The following is a 15,609-nucleotide window of genomic DNA, read 5'->3' on the forward strand; positions in this document are numbered from 1 at the left end:
TCCATGAACCAAGGGCATCAGAATCACTGAAGGCATTTGTTACTAAGGTCTACCTATGCCAGACTTACTGAATTAGAATTTCTAGGATGGACATTCTTTAATAAGCTCCACAGGTGATAGTTTTATGCTCACCAAAGTTTGAGAATCACCTCTGAATAGAAGAAAACAATTCATGATTCCCTGATTTTCCATTTAATCTTCACCCAACCAAAAGTCTTTTTGATAGATAGATAGATGATAGGTAGGTAGGTAGGTAGATAGATAGATAGATAGATAGATAGATAATCTCACTTAATTTAGTAAGACAAAAACCCTGTAAAGTAGATAATTCAATTTTCCAAAAGAGACAGTAGGGCTCTGAGGATTGAGGAATTTGCCCAAGCTCTGTTCCAGAGCCAAACTGGGAGTTCAATCAAAGTCTTCTGAATCCCATTCCTATAAAATTGTTACATCACCTTAAGGACCTCATGCTCAGAACACAGCAAAGGAATGCACTAGGCAGCCCTTGGGAACTCTCAGTACTCAAAGCCCATGTGATCAGCCTACTTGAAAGTGTACAGAGCCTCTAATGGATGCACCTGATAAATCCCCAGAGGTAGTTCAGTGCTTTCCAAACTGACTTGGTGAAAACTCCCATCAGAGAGTGTTTGGGGCTTTTGATAAATCACAGAGCAGAAAAATCCCCAGATAAAGGATAACAAACCACCAGGCCACTTACCCTATATCTTCCAGATTTTATAAAATACTTTTGAATGTAAATAACTCTTTGATTATGATATAATTTTCTTTAGTAACTGTAATGGAATCCAATTTTCTTAATTAGATCATAGTTCTGTTCTTTCAAGCTTAACATCCAAGATGGATTAAAAAGCCACATTTTTGCAACTTTCTTCAAATTATGGGTAACTCTTTTCTATGCTGCCATTTTCCAACCCTCTTTTCTGCCAACTCCTCCTTAGTATGGATGTTTTAGTGGGTTGCCTTCTTATGGTTCTAGTGCTCATGGAACTCTCTCCCAACACTTCTGTATGACCTAAAGCCCCTAACACAACATTCTATCCAATCACTGAGGAACAAAAGTCCCCTGTCAGAGGATTAAAGAAAATGTCCAGTATTGTTAAGTATGCAACCCACTTATTTTAGTATTTCCAATATCATTTGGTCATGACTCTAAATCCTAAGATGTTTGAACCAAGCTGATGGGTTTGGAAGGGATCTCAAGGTGGTGTGTGCATGTATATCTGAGTGTGTGTTTCTTTGCATCAAATAACATTAGCATAACTCAAAAAGAAACATGTGAAAATGGTTTCATTTGATTCACTATGGCCAACCCCTTCTGTCTTTATCGTTATTCTAAACCAGTAAATTGTCAGAGGCATTATATGGTGGTAGTCATATATGATGCAATAGGGTTTTTCTTTTTTCTTTTTTAATGTTCCTTTAAATGTCAGAATAGGTTGTGGGAAATGAAAATCACTGGTGTTAAATGGTAACAAAACTGATGATTTTGAAATATTTATGTTAAAAGGCTTTTTGAAATTGAGTACTTAGCTTCTGTAATGTGCTTTTCCTGACAGTCTGCAACCGTTGGATATCTTTATTCACCACAATTAGTAAATTTGATGGCTTTATTTATTGTGCATTAATTCAGTTCTGATAAAAGTGGAGAAAAGTCTCCCTTGACTAAAATACAATTGAATTTAAATTCAGCCAAAAGAACCTCAGTGCAAATGTGGTTACTGCCAATGAGTTGTCAACCAAAGCAACAGTATGGACTTTGTATCTGAAAAAATTGTTAGAAAGGTGAGGTTACAGCTTTATCAGTAACAAAAACAGGACTAATTTAAAAAGTCAGTCTCTATATATGAAATTGGAAGTGAATAAATTATGGTATGTCCCTGTTCTTTCCATTGTCTAGACATATGCCCCACTCCCCACCCCACTGACAAGGAGACATAGTACAATGGCTTGCCTTTTGAAATTAAACACAGCAGCCCATCACCAATATTTATTAAACCCCTACTATCTACTGAATGTTTTTGCATTTTTAGTGTGGCTAGCCTTATACTTAGAAGTTTTGTAGCATGGTATAAGGGGAACGCATTAGACTTTAACAGAAGGAACCCTGAGGTTAAATTTGGAATCCATGGCATACACAGTCACATTACTGTCTGATCCCCAGTTGCTTCTTCTGCATGGTGGGGAAAACAGAGCCCTCCTCCCAGACTTATTGCTAAGATGGTAAGAGATATTTTATATGAAGGTGCTCAGCTCTCTGCCTGGCATAAATGGTGACCCAAAACCCCAAGAACTGATGTTAAAAGGAAACATGTATTTTGGAAAGCTGCATCTCAACACCGGTGTGGCAATTATAGATCCAGGTGTAAATGGAGCATTTTGTTGAGCTCTTTGACTTCCTTTTGAACTTTAATACTGTCTCTGAACTTCTCAGTATGGCTGCTAGTGTGCATGTTAACATTATCAATAGAGCATCAATAGTTGAAGATACTTTCCATACATCTTGAAGACCTCTGTATGATACACACAAAGCAAAATGTGTTTTCTTCTTAGCTTTACATGTTTCATTGCACATCCCTTCTGTTTTTCTCCCCTTCACCTCTGCTCAATTTCAATAACTTCTCCAGTTGCATCTCCATCCCTTCGAAGCCTGCATACTATCTGGTAAGTTTGTGCTTGCTGCAACTTCTCCTCTCAGCTTGGTTTTGAGTTTACCCTCCTCTGCCTTCAATTTCCTTCTCTAACCGCTCCTGAATAATACTCCATTGGGGTCTTAGGAGGAAGTAGTAGTGTAGTGAGGCTTTGGAAAAAAATTACAACATAGAAAGTGGGGAAAGGAAAGAGGCCAGAAGAAGGGGTAGAGGACAAAGGTGAGGAGGTGGCCCATGCTCTAGTTATAAAACCAAGGTTTATATGCACACCTGACTGCTAAAGAAATGAGTGGTGCTGCTTTGGGCTTGCAATTTTCTCCCTTAATTCCCTTTGAACTTTATTCTGTATAAAGGATTTGGCTCTGTGGGACAGTGGACCCAGATAGGCCTGGGTTCAGTCCTTGTTAGCTTTTTAACTTTAGGTGAGTTCGCTGTTTTGTGCTTCAGTTTCCTCTTCGTAAATAAGGAGATGATAATACTTTATACAGCTGTGCAGAAGATTAAATGAGACGCAGTGATCTATAGCTGGATATCAGTAAATGTTGCTCAGTTGCATGGGCTCAGAACTAGCCATCTCTTTTCTTCTGAAGTCCAGATAATATATGCAAATCAGACTTTTTTTTTAAATGGAGACATTCTCCCATGCTAGGCACATAATAAGTACTAAAAAATTGTGTTTGGAGAACGGAGTGGAAAAAATGAATGCCAGTGGGTATACCCCATGTAGATATATAGGGTATTTTGGGTTTACTTCCATTACCATTCTTCATTGTGCCTATACCACTTGTTTGGTCTTTCCCTATTTGAGTATTGTGACCACCACTGATACTGACATAGATATCAGTTACAGAGACAGGACACCCCTTTATCCATATCCATGTGCACAGCCCCTCCCAAATATCCTAGATCTAGTCTTTCCTTGGAGAAAATGTGTTTTGTGGGATGAGAAATCATCACACAATACTGATTAAGGCTTCCAACCTCTAAAAAGCTATTTTTGTAGGAATCACTAAGTACAGAACCCCTGTTGTTTGTGTACCCAGCGCTTATCACTGTGGAAGAAGGTCACGTGACAACAGCATGGCCCTACGTGTGCACCGCGACGAAGGGGCTCAGGCTCTCAGTCAGTGTTGCCCTTAGCTAGCTCTGCTTCCTTCAGTCAAGCCTCACCATCTCTCTGAGCCTTAACTTTCCCAAAGGAATATCAGAATTTTATATCTCAGTGTTCAAGACATCTGAATACTAAAATCGTGGACACAAGTTTTTCCATGTTTATTTAGGAAGAGTCTTAATTTAACGATCTCATGATTTTTAATACTATATACTTCATGCTTAAAACAAGGGTAAGTCATGTTAAATGACTCCTTCAATACAATACAATCTGAAACATATACTTTACATGTTTGGTTATGTTATAAAATTAATATATATTCTTTAAGTAAGCTCCATGTCCAACGTGGGTCTTAAACTCAAAAACCCCAAGATCAAGAGTCGCATGCTCTACCAACTGAGCCAGCCAGGTGCCCCAAAATTAATATTTCTGTAACATCAGTTACGATATTCAGTAAGTGGAAGTTATTGAGACATGTTTTATATTCACTAAATTATTTACTCATATATGCAAGTACAACACGCTGTGTCTCAGGAGGTTATGATGAAATGGCAGAATGTGATTCAGAATGCCTTAACAGTGGCTTCTTGCTCTCTAGTGAATTCTATCACTTTAGTAAAGATATATCACTTGTAAAGTGTGTGTGTGTGCATTTATGTTGCTTAAAATACTGAAAACATACTCAAGTCTTCTGTATTTGTAACAGGATCTATTTAAACCATTTAAGATCAGAAACAGCTAGAGGGTATATAGCCTTACAAGTGTCAGAGGTTTGGATGCCACCTACTCCAATTAAAAAGTCATTTGCTTGTATCAGAGCTGCCAATTATCATCACAATTCATGATATTTCTAGGAAATACACCTAACAGAAATACCAGCTCTACTCCAGCATCCCTACTTTTGATCTTAGTGACAGTATGTGTCTTAACAAGTTTTTTACTTGCCTAGGAATAGACATTTCAAAATATGGATATAAATTAGTTTCTCCAATTAAGATAAAGATCAAAGAAAACCATTCTGGGAACTCAAATGGCTTGCTACTGGAAAATTAATTTTATTCATTTCATGGTTATGAGATTTTCAACTGAATTATGTTTTTTTATCAATATCAAAATATCAATATTAAAATCATTTGAAGTGTCAGTATCATAGTATGAGTACTGTCATTTTTCAGTGTGACCTTCCCGTCACTAAACAAGGGAGTCTGGAAGGATTGAATTTCAAAGTGTGCCCCTTTCTTTATCCAGGTAACATTATACAGACAGGAGAGCTCTACTATAACATTTTGAACCAAACTAAGAGAAGGAGAAGAGTGATCTTTTCTCCATCCTTTTTGTTTATTTCATAGACGAGGAGATCCTAAGTATAGTGGTCAATGAGCTTTGGAAATTTTGCAAATTCTCTCCATTCCCCATCTCCAGTCGAAGCTTCACATTTCAGCGAGAGCCTTCTGTCTCACACACACATCTGGTCATGTCACTCTCTTGTTTTGGCAATCAGTTCTTCAGTAATTCCCATCCCATACAAATGTGTACTCCCATTATATTCAAATCTATACTCTTTAGTATAGTGCATTGGTTTCCTAGGGCTGCCATAAAGTAGCACTAACTGAGGTGGCTGTCTCACTGTTCTGGAGGTTAGAAGCCCCAAATCAAAGTGTTGGCAGGGCCATACTGTCCCTAAGCTTTTACAAAAGGATTCTTCCTTGACTTCCAGCTCCTCATAGCCCCAGGTGTCCCTGGCTTGTGGTAGAATAACTCCAATTTCTGCTGTCATCTTCACATGGACAGCCTCTCTCTGTATGTTTCTCCTTAGTCTTCCCTCTGTGCATGCATGTGTCCAATTTCCCTCATCTTTTAAGGACACTGGTCATATTGATTTAAGAGCTCACCTACTCCAGTTTTCAACTGCAGCAACCCCATTTCCAAATAAGGTCACATTTCGAAGTACCAGGGGTTAGGATTAAACATAGCTTTTGGGGGGGGAAGATACAATTCAACCCATAATGCATGACCTCCAAACCATTCATGGCCTGCCTTTAAACCATCTGGCAGCCCCATCATCTGCCTTTCTCTTTGTTTACCATACACACTTGCTATAAAAATTACTCCCACTTCCACACCACAACAAATATATACTCTTCTCATTGCTAGAATGTTCTTTTTCCTTGTCTGCCCAGCAAATTCCCCATTGGCTCAATATTACCTCAAACATTGCTTTCTTAGTGAATTATTTCCCTACTTCTCCAGACAAATTAGCAATTGTCTCTTTTTTCCCACACGTTGCAACCTGGATTGATACGGACTGTGTTACATTGGATTCTCATTGTGTCTTGGTCTGCCTGTCTTCTTAGGAAAGTCTTGGAAGGCAGTGCCCATGCCTTTCCATCTCTGGACACCTGGCAGAATGCCAAGCCCACAGGAGACATTCAATAAATACTTATTAAACAAATAAGAGGGGCTGTCCTCCACATCTTGGAGCACAAGAATGATAAGAGAAGCCCAGAAGCAACATTTTATGCCTATGGGGGATTCAAATCCCACCAGTCTTCTCTCTGTCTACCTACTAGAGGGATTATGCCCAGTCCTCCTCACCAGTGCAAGAGGAAGTCATAAGAAATGCCTTGACACATGTTAAGGGTTTCCAAGCTGGTGGCCAGAGCTGCAGTGACTTAAAGACCAGTGACAGATGTCACAGTTTCTAGATTGGTGCCTTCTCGAGGTGGTACTGTGTAGTTTCCGTTCACCTACTGATTGCCAGAAGAGGAGCTGACCTTTGCTGGTACAAAGAAGTTGGCTTTGCATGTGAACCATATAACATACTTACCAACTGCACAAAGAACTAGAAACAAAATCCCTGTTTTTCCACTAAATATATTATCATGTAAAGGAAGTTTCTTTTCTCTTTTAAAGAAGAAGTGTTAGTTTTCGAAAGAACCATCTCCACAGGATGAGTTGATAAGTTTAAGTCAAGCACTTAATATTCAGAGAATTATAGGGCCAGGATTTTAGTGGAGATGAGACCAATATAATTTCTTTCAATAGCTTGTAAGGAGGTATTTCATTTCAATGAATGTTTTGCAGGAAAACTCACGGGCTCAATTAAAAGTCCTAGAATCAGGGACTGACTTGGGAGAAGAGGAAATTCAAATAATCAGTTTCCCATATGCATAAAATCAGGATAAGCACTTCATAGGAAAGCTGTTAGGGTAAAATAATTTATGTTAAAAGGTGCTCAAGCCTTGGAAAAGAATGTTATATAAATCAATAATATATCATTATCATCATTAGGAGGTATGTTGACATATCTTATGCATTTCTCCATAAAGGAGAAAGTATTTTATGAAGTGGTTTGTAGTCTGTATGCTGCGAAATTTTTGCAAGATGTTTTTCTGATAATGTCTAATTAAACATTTATTCTGCCTGCCACAATCCCTCTTGGTTTTTAGGAGTATGCATTCTGATATTTTGATCCTGATACTTGTCAGTCCAAAGGAGATGGCCCCTAATGGGGGCAAACCTATAGAGTTTAGTGTGTTCACCCATTCAACAAATGCTTCCGAAGCCTCTCTCTGTGCCAGGCTCTATGCTAGTGCCAGCAATAAGCCTGGCCTCTGCGTTCTGGGTAAGCAAAGCAAACAAACAGACTGAATGGTGTCCAAGCACAGCGAAAAGACCAACATGACCAGGTCGGAGAAAAGAGGAGAGCGGTACAGAGAGGCAAAGGCCAGAGATGTTGAGGGGAACATTCCCATGTTCCGGTCATGGGAAAGAGCGTGGGGTTTGTTTGAAGTGCATTTGCAAATCCACAGTTAAATGCTTATCCCCAAAGGTAAGTGAAAGTAGAACTGAATTCCCCTGTAGAAATTTCCCCTACTTGGTGGCAGAGGATAAGTAGCATATTCAAATATCACTAGAGCATGTGACAATGAGAGAACATCAGGTTGAACTAGCAAGGACATCATGTGCAGGCTTTGGAAATCAGAGGCTGAACAGGTTACCAAGAAGTTGGGTCACACTGTGACCACATCCCAGAATGAGGGTGGGGCTTGAATCCCTAGCGATTTCATGTTTTTCTACCTTTGCATCTGAAGGAGAAAGAATGAAACTAGCATTTGTTAAGACCTTCTCTGTGTGAGGAATTTTATAGATGTTTTCTGATTTAAACTCAACTCTTAAGAAGAAATATTTCCCCCTTTTACCAAGGAGGAAATTGAAACTTTGAAAGGTCATATGTTGGTCCCCAGTTATATAGCTTGTCTGAATTCAGACCTCCATCAGTCCTCCAAAGCACACATGTTCTCCTCACACCACAGGACCTCTAAGGATGGGCAGCATGAGGAAAAGCAGACCCCAAGGCAGGCTTGCTCAACAGAGGACTAGTCACCAGAATGTATAACTGCTGTAGGGGCCACTTTGGGTGGTTAGAATCCTGTGCCCTTGAAAAGAAACAGGGAATCCAATATTCTCTCCAACTAGCTCTTAATTTTCAGTCAGTCAGTTTTCTTGGGCTGCTGGGCGCGAATGTTAGCTTGGTTCTTTGGTTCACCGTACTGCAGATCAATGAAGAAAACCAGACTTCATTTCTCAGAAGTATAGCAGGAGAGTTATGGAAAATTGTCTTGCTAGAAAGGAGCATAGAATTGAGTTGTGAGTAACATACTTGTAGAGTCCTGTAAATGACCACCTGATTTTTCCCTTCCCAGAAATGACAAATACAGATGCTTTAAAATTAGAATGCAGGGGGTGTTTCTGAAGAGCTGCGCCTCACTGTGGCTTCACACTTTATGTGGAAACCTTACTTTGTGTGTGTTTGGTCAGGGAGGATAATGTGTATTTATTTACAATGTACCCGATCTCCTAAGAGGCTCTTCCATTACCCTTTTTATTAAGAGAAAAAGAAGGAATTCCATCCAAATGAACATATACATGTTATTTATACATTCATATCACATACAGACATATACACACATGTATATGTGCACATGCATGTGATGTGTGTATGTGTATATATATGGCACTCTGAAATTTGATTTTGCTATGGTAAACATTTTTACTTTAAATACATCCGCCACCATCATAGTCTATTTATTTCTTTTGTAATTAAACTAATATGTAATTAAAGTATGTCTAATTGCATATTAGTTTAATCATAATTAAACTAATTATACTGTAGCCAAAGTTGAGGGAAGGAAGATCCCATAAAGGATTCTGATTCTTTAAATAGATAGGGTATTAAACTGAGAACAGATACTACACTTGATCTTAGCCAAAAGGCCGAGAAGCGATAGGGTATACAATTACTGTTTCCCATAGCTTTACAGTTTTAGTGCAGTTTCAAATGGTAAGGTATGAAAAACAGTCTGGTCACTCTTGAATCTGCTGTAGATTTTTTTGATGAGTGAAGGTAGAAAGGAAATAGAAATGATTTTGTTGTTCCAGTTTAAGAATAGCTTTTCTGAGGAAAGGAACTCATATATATCTCTTCAGCAATATTTTATTAATTGCATTTTTCTTCAGTAGGTAAAGACAGGAAATCATGGTCTATTGATCAGAACAGTCTCCCTTCCTCCGTGCTTCTGGGGAAAGAAGTATGAATTAAGCAGGGGATTTTATTTTATTTATTTATTTTTTTTGGTTTGCTGGGGGTTTTTTATTTTAATTTTTATTGTTATGCTAATCACCATACATTACATCACTAGTTTTTGATGTAGTGTTCCATGATTCATTGTTTGTGTATAACACCCAGTGCTCCATGCAGAACATGCCCTCTTTAATACCCATCACTAGGCTAACCCATCCTCCCACCCCTCTCCCCTCTAGAACCTGAGACGATGGACTCTGAAAAGCAGGGATTTTAATAGTACATGTAAAGTATTTTTTACATGTGCTCAGATAAAAATTAACTAGAAAACACTTCTGTGCAGAGTTAGTTCAATCTGTTTGGTCAGTATTGTACTACGGACAAAATTTCCTTTCAGCCTAATGACGTATGATCCAGGTGACACTGAATTATTTTCTTAGCTGAAAAATTACTTTGAAGACTTTTAATGAAATGTTAAGTTTTTTATTGTTGTTTTTATTATCTATAAAGAATTAAAAGGCAAAATATTTCACAAGACTGTGCTCATGAAGAGCATCTGCAAATGTCTACAGAGCACAAATACTTAAATGTGAGAATGGACTTGCCCTGGAAAAGCTTTGTGTTTGTGGCTGGGCTTCTTCCTACATGTCATGCCAACAGCCATGTCCTACGTCAATCTTAAAAATTATAAGGTAGGAGGGGTAGTGACAGGGATCAGTTTTGTGTGTGTGTGTACTTAGACGTATGTTCCCTATAATTAGGAGCTTAGCAAAATAAGATAAAGAGACACAAATATTTTAAAGGACAGAATGAAAGAGAGTCAGAGGTGATACAAATATGAAGAAACAGTTGGCGAAACTAGTGCTTAAATATAGTATATATATATTACCTGAACACATTTACCAAAAAGATGAAAACCCACACCAACAAGAACACTCGGTAAAAGGAGGTGAGGAGAGCCGCCAGCTAGTGTTAGGAACAGTGGAAGGTGAAGGAAGGACCAGAGCCAGTGGCAGCCTCAGCACCTTCAGCAAAGCATGTGCAGTGCAGCGAGGCAGTGTGCACCGAAGACCTCCCGAGCTGCAGCATTCAAAAGCTGCAGGGAAGCTACCTCCTCTCCCCCGCAGCCCTCCTGGGACATGGGATGGTTATCACCCGCCAAACCTGAATGGCCTCAGAGAATAGAACTCCAGAAACTGCCATCTGGGGGTCTTCTGCTAGGAAGGCTTCTTTGCTGCCTGCTCACCTAATAAGCCCACCCAGTTACAGAGCTACTAGTGAGGATTTTCATACCATGCTCTTAGTGATGTACCAACAGCCAAAGATAGCTAGGCATTTGAAGAAAGAAAGCCTCAAAGATGAAAGACAGAGATCAAAGCAAGCAGAAGAAAGAAATCAGAGAAAAACAAAGGCAATGAAAGGGACAGATGGAAAAGAAAATTAATGGTAATTAATGACATCAGAAAGAGAACATATTCCATTTATGTATTTAGTTCTTGGTGTCTAGTGCATGCCAGACACTTTTGTACTGATTTTATAATAATATCTCACTTAATCATCATAGTATTCCCTGAGGTGTGCACTACCATCATGTCCATTTAATAGAAAGGCGAAGGAACTTGCCGAGGACATCCTATTGAATGGCAGAGCCAGGATTTAACCCAGGTCATCTACCAGGTTCACAAGTGCACCCTCTCACCCAGTACATTTTACTGCCTTACCAAGAATTAAGAACAGAATGTTTTTCAAGACCCACTTTCTTTAGTTTTAATAATATACTTATTAAAATAAACCCCTGAAATAAAGTCTCAAAATAGGACCTCAGAAATAACCTATATCTATCTATGCTGCACCCCCTCCCCTAAGTGAATTATTATACTAAATGCTGTGTTCCTTACTCTTTCCTTTTTTAAACTGTGTATATGTGCTTTTTGTTTTTGTTTTGTTTTGTTTTTTAAAGAGCATCATGCTACATGTAATTCTTTTGGGAATGGTTCTTTTCACTTAATATTTTTAAGATTATCCATATTATTGAATAACAGTTGACTTCATTAATTTTTACTGCTTTATTAAAAATAAAAAGAACAGAATGTTATAAAAAGAGAACATTCCGAACTTTTGCAAAATAAAATATTATAGTTAAAAATGTTTATTAGATCATTAGTAGAAAAAGTAATGGAATTTCCTAGAATGTAAAAAAACAGAACAAAAAAGAAAAAGAAATGGAACAAAGAAGTATAAAAGAATGAAAGTATCGGGCGCCTGGATGGCTCAGTCAATTAAGCGTCTGCCTTCGGCTCAGGTCATGATCCCAGGGTCCTGGGATCGAGCCCCGCATCGGGCTCCCTGCTCAACAGTGAGTCTGTATCTCCCTCTCTCTCTGCCCCTCTGCCTGTGTGTGCTCTCTCTCTCTCTCAAATAAATAAATAATCTTAAAAAAAAAAAAAATGAAAGTAGGATGTCTAAAACTGCACTAACTAGATTTCCAGAAAGAGCGAACAGAGAAAAAGAGATGAAGAATTTATTAAAGAAACACAGACCAGAAAGTTGTGCATTTCCATTTTGAAAGAGCCACTGAATGAATGTACAGGGGATGTAAAAATAACCCATATCAAGGCACATCATATGAGATTTTAGGACATACCAAAGATAAAGGGGAAACACAGAGAGAGACAGAGAGTCCATATACACTAAATCAGGAATCACAACGGCATTAAACTTCTCAATAACAACTCTGAAAGTTAGAGGACAATGGAGAGGCCTTCTAAATCCTAAGGAAAAATGAGGCTAGAATTCTGTTTCTGGTCAAAGTACCATTCACATGTGAAGGATCTACAAGGACCTAGAACACTTCCATTCGGGAAAGTGTGTTTCCGCAAATGAGAGAAGAGACAACACTGATAATGTGAGATTCAGGCCACAGAGTATCCAAATCAAGAGAGGATTGAGAAGTTCCATTTCAGCCTCAGCCCTGTATACTCAGAGAACAACCAGACCACCTTGGAACAGAGGAAAAAATAAACCTGAAATGTTGGAGCATTTGAAATTACAAAGTATGATTTCTATATTTAAATACTCAAAACTGATCAGTTGAGGGGCACCTGGGTGGCTCAGTCAGTTAAGCGTCCAAGTCTTAATTTTGGGTCAGGTCATGACCTCAGGGGTGTGAGATCTAGAACCCCATGTCATGCTCTGTGCTGGGCGTGGAGCCTGCTTAAGATTCTCTATCCTGCTCCCTCTGCCCCCCCACCCCAACACACACAGGTGCTCACTCTCTCTTTCTCTAAAAAACTAATCAGCTGATAGATTTGTTGGGACATTTATCTGGGATATTTTAACAATACATAGGGAACCAACCATAAAAAAGGAATGTAATCATGAGCTCTAAAAATGGACAAAAAGAGGAAACATAAAGCACTAAACACAATTTGATTTAGCCACAGACAATATTTACAAAATAATAATGACTAATGATTTAACTAAATAACTGGGGAATGAAAAGAGAACAAAATCCTCAAGGATAAAAACAGGAATCAATAGGTAACGTCTCATACATAAATCAAGAAAGTATGGGCCTATCATTGAAAAAAATGATAAACAATGAGAAAAATGGTTTTAATACTGCAGGGAGTCAGCGAAAAATTTACTAGGAAGTCTGGGAGTAGAAAGGAAAGCTTTTGTTTTTTCAATTTTTTAGGGTAAGCATTTTAATTTTTACAAAACTTAAAATGCCATTTAGACGTGTTGAAGGAAAAAGTATTATAGAAATGTGAAAATTATGACCATAATTTAGATGTGACATTAAAGCAAGCAAAAACAGGTGAAATTAAGAGTGAAAGATTAAGAGAATAATACATTTTAGAAACATAAATTTGGGAGCTATAGCTCCAGGTCAAGGAGGAAATAGAATGTGCTCATGGTAGTAACTTCACAGATAGTATCAGTTTATAGATGAATACTTTTTTTTTTTTAAAGATTTATTTATTTGACAGAGAGAGACACAGCGAGAGAGGGAACACAAGCAGGGGGAGTGGGAGAGGGAGAAGCAGGCTTCCCGCCGAGCAGGGAGCCCAATGCAGGGCTCGATCCCAGGACCCTGGGATCACGACCTGAGCTGAAGGCAGACATTTAACGACTGAGCCACCCAGGCGCCCCTATAGATGAATACTTTATCAAAAGCCATCATCAGGGCACTTCAGAACCTAGGGAATTTCATAAAGTGTGGACAAGTCTAATTTATGCTCCTACCCTGATTTTTATAAGCATGAAATTATTATTAAAGATAGCATTGAGGGGCTCTTAACTCTTCTTAGAGTCACAACAAAGTAGCTTGGGTTGGAGAAGGAAAATGAAGTGGTATCAGGTGTCCCTGTGGTGCTCAGTCTTTAAGAGGGTTCTAGATGGGTTGCACACTTACTGGTTTCAAATTATTTTATACACGTAATAATTGAAACACTGTCTCCAACCAGTAGCTCAGCATTCCTCTCCTCCCAGTCTTTACCATTTGGAACCTAACCCCCAAATAAATCATTTCTATTTTATAGCAGGTCTTTAAATATGCCAAAGCATAACTATGATAGAGAATGATGGTTACGAGCCGAGGCTTTGGATTGAATCCTGACTCTATCACTTCCTAGCTGTGCATACTGGACACTTTACCTAACTTCACCTGGAAGTTGACCATGGTAACATTAGACCAGCTCATGGAGATTTTCTGAGGATTACATTGGAAATATGGGTAAAGCACTAAGTATAAGCATATAATAAGCACTCAAATGGATACTCATTATTATTAACTTTGAGAATAAGATTACTTCATGAGTATGGTAACTTTGAATCATAGGTAGGTGAAATTTTATTTTATTACTTGTGGCAACCACTTAGAAAGTAGATAGTTACAATTTATTGAATAATCTGAATAATTTGTACTTATTTTGAACTTAGTTCTCCTAATTATTTTTGTCACTTTGGAACTGGTACACCTCATTTTGTGTTTACTAAGTCTTCTTTTATATGGTTTTCCAACATCTTGCCAGGCATAGATATGATCTTAGAAGTTATTTGTCTCTTTCAAGACAGTTTCTTACTGTATGATTCTTTAGGTTCCCCATTTATCTTAAACCATTGGTCCTTTTTATTTATCGCAATTCTCTATTTCTTCTACAATTAAGATAATGAGATAAGGTTCTTGATTATCTTGTGGGAAATTTAAAATATGCAATAATATTGCAGGACATCAGGCTCTCTCTCAAGAGGTTTTCCAAGACATCTAGCACCTGACCAGCAGCTCTCCTCTCTCAGAGGGATAGTATTTTGAGGATACCAAGAGTGGATCCCTTTTTGGGACATGGCAATTCATTAATTTATGGTAAGAAATACAATTGCAGTATTTCAGGTACTTGATGTCCATTCGAACAATGCATTTGTCTCCGTAGACAGACCTACCCAAGGAACCAAATCATCATTAGGAGGTTACTTATTGAGCTTAAAATCAAAATAATATTAAGAGAAATAGTTAGACAAATGTGTTGTTTACTGAAATCCGGCTAGAATTGCTTGCTGCATCCATCTCCGCAGGATGGATTATCTTGTCAGAGAATTAAAATACTTGAAGTTCACTGAAGCTCTCTTTCTTGAACCCAGATATTTGCCTCTGTTACACTCCGGTCTCTATGTGAGGCAGAATGAATTAAGATTTCCTCCTACCTTCCTAAGTGGTTTGGTCATCACCCCATCACCATTAATGAATGTATGAGAACTCTGATAAAACTCAGGCAAGGCACCATATCACAAAGAGAAATTCACAGATGAAATATTAATTTCTCATATAGACTTAATATGGGTTCTTGGAAAAAAAATTAATCCTCATGATACATATGCTTAATTTTAGGCCTCGTTGGGAAAAACAAACTTCTTTAGCTCTCATCTTAATACCTCCTGTTAGTAGGAGCAGAATTTTCTCTTCTCCCAATTATCTCCTCAAAAACTTTTCTTCATTCTGTAAAGCAGGTCCCTGGGCAAAGCAGAAAAGCCACTACAAGGCTTTTCAATTAGTAAGACATTAGAAGGGATTTCAAGAGCTTAGGGAAGGAGGTGGGTCCTTTATGAAAAAGGGTTAGTAAATAGGGACTCCAGAGACAGAATGGGTAAATGAATTGGAGAGCTAGGAAATCTAAGAGATTCACAGAGAATTCACCATTTCTCCCTGGCTCCACTGCCTTCATCCCCACTGTAAGTCTGGGAGA

General features: G+C 38.3%; 1 protein-coding gene and 1 pseudogene across 1 annotated transcript in view; one reads left to right on the top strand and one right to left on the bottom strand.

Moving 5' to 3' along the window:
• SAMSN1 (SAM domain, SH3 domain and nuclear localization signals 1) overlaps positions 1-15,609 on the top strand; it is a 78,066-nt gene that overhangs the window by 11,946 nt on the left and 50,511 nt on the right. The window lies entirely within an intron of this gene.
• On the bottom strand, positions 8,972-9,069 carry LOC116634214 (annotated as a pseudogene).

Source organism: Phoca vitulina, unplaced genomic scaffold (assembly GCF_004348235.1).
Source record: "Phoca vitulina isolate PV1807 unplaced genomic scaffold, GSC_HSeal_1.0 scaffold8, whole genome shotgun sequence".
NCBI lineage: Eukaryota > Metazoa > Chordata > Mammalia > Carnivora > Phocidae > Phoca > Phoca vitulina.